The following is a 2465-nucleotide window of genomic DNA, read 5'->3' as shown; positions in this document are numbered from 1 at the left end:
TTTATAATAAGAATAATAATGATAAATAATATTTTTTTATTTTATTTTATCCAAAACTTTTTTTTTTCGGATAAACAGAAGCAATAAATTATAATCTAAGATTTAGAAAGACAACACACACACACACACACACAAACACAAACAGACATTAACACTGCAACCACTTCTGTTGATATATATTATATATATATTATATATATATATATATATATATATATATGAGTATATGTATGAGTGTGTGCATGTGTATGTATATATGTATGTGTGTGGGTGGGGCTGTGTGGTCTGAAAGCTCACTTGACAATCACAGCTTCAGTTTCAGTTCCACTACGAGGCACCTTCTATTATAGCCCCAGTCCGATCAAAGCCTTGTGAGTAGATTTGGTAAGCAGAAACTGAAGGAGCCACATTGCGTGTGCGTGTGTGTGTGTGTGTGCGCGTGTGAGTATCATTATCATCGTTTAACATCTCTTTTTCCATGCTGGCATGGGTTGGATGGTTTGATAAGAACAGACAAGCCAGAGGGCTCTGCAATTTTACTTGGCTTGGTGGGGGTTTCTTCTCAAACACCATATAATACCAAAGGTTTTTCGGTCATTGCCTCCATAAGACCCAACACTCGAAACTAGCTCAGCCACATTGCCTCCATGGTGGGGAAGGCGATCTTAATCACCATCTTGACTTGGATGTTGTGTTAGAACACAGAATACAGCCTTATTTATCAAAAGTACTAGGATCAATTTCTTTAACCAAACCCTTCAAAGTGGTGCTCCAGTATGGCCACAGTCCAATAACTGAAATATATGTATATATATATATATATATATATATATGTGTGTCTGTATATATATATATATATATATATATATATATATATACACACACACACATGTACACTGCTTCACATGAATCTGCACTCTGCCTCTCACCCCTACATACTACTACTATCACATCACAACCACTGCAAAGGAGAAGTTTTTGTAATTGTATAGATCTTCTACAAATACCAGCTAATTTTGCTCAGAACATACCTGATCATCTTTAAAAGCAAAAATGGATACACTTACCTGTATAATCTGAGATATACAAAATGAGGTGAGATTGTCATGCATGGAATATCAGGCAAAACGTTAATGTCACCATGAGCTCTGGTACACAGCCATAACAAGCAGACAGAAAACTTGTATATAGTATATAGATACAGGAATGGCTGTGTGGTAAGTACATTCCTTCCCAACCTCATGATATTGAGTTCAATCCCATTGCATGCACATTGGAAAAGTGTCTTCTACTATAGCCCCAGGTTACCCAAAGCCTTGACAATGGGTTTGGTAGATGTTAACTGAAAGAAGCCTCTCATGTGTGTGTGCTACTGTCTCTTCACTTTGGTATAGTGCGATAGTTGTAAGTGATGTCACCACCATACAAGCAGTGTGCTCAGTTTCCAATCTTCCAACATATATCTGGTCATGGGAAAATATTACCTCACTTGGAAACAGGTGAGGGTTGGCAACAGAAAGGGTACCCAGCCAGAGAAAGTCCACCTCAACAAATTCTGTCTGACTCATGCAAGCAGGAAAACTGAATGTTAAACAATGATGATGATAACATCTCGACACTACCCCTGCGACTACATTATAAGTTGAGAGTCCAAGTCAAACCAAACCAAGCCAAGCCACACAACAAGGGTCAAACTGCAATGACATTGTTCAGTGGACCCATTATCTCTTCTAAAATTGCCTTATTATCTCAACTCTTTATAAGCCTGGTACAAAGCCAAATTATATGTTGACTATCTGAACACAAACCTCCCCCCTTCTTCTTCTTCTTCTTCTTCTTATAATTATGAGAAAGGCTTGCTTTACAGTCTGTTTCCATTCCAATCAACAAGTTGATCTATTAGCTTCACTTTACAAATTATCTATGTAACACATCAGAAACAGAACCAACCTATCCGTCTGTACCCCGACCATCCTGCCACCACCATCTGGTTTTACTGAGGCTTTTCTATGGATCATTCACTTTGCTTTCACAGTAATCACACTGACAAAGAGGGGTTACACTTTTCTGAAGGATTTCATTAGCTAAGTAAGTGCGACTAATTCTACTACTCCCTTGCCTTCCAGCTAGAAGCCTTTGTATGTCCCTGAGGAACCAATCTAGCAGAACTTCATATTAAAGCTACTTCTTCCACTTGGCTTACATGTTACATGCGTACAAGCACAGAGATGCACAAATTGTTTGCCATAACTCTGTGTGTGTGTGTGTGTGTGTGTGTGTGTGTGTGTGTGTGTGTGTGTGTGTGTGTGTGTGTGTGTGTGTGTGTGTGTGCATGTGTGCACGCAAGTATACACACACATACACACACACACATACAGCTATATATATATGTGTGTGTATACAGTATACAGACACAAAGAAAGAGGCCAATATATATATATATATATATATATATATATATATAT

The sequence above is a fragment of the Octopus bimaculoides genome, chromosome 25 (genome assembly GCF_001194135.2).
Source record: "Octopus bimaculoides isolate UCB-OBI-ISO-001 chromosome 25, ASM119413v2, whole genome shotgun sequence".
NCBI classification, from domain to species: Eukaryota; Metazoa; Mollusca; class Cephalopoda; order Octopoda; family Octopodidae; genus Octopus; species Octopus bimaculoides.
This window is presented reverse-complemented; position numbering follows the sequence as displayed.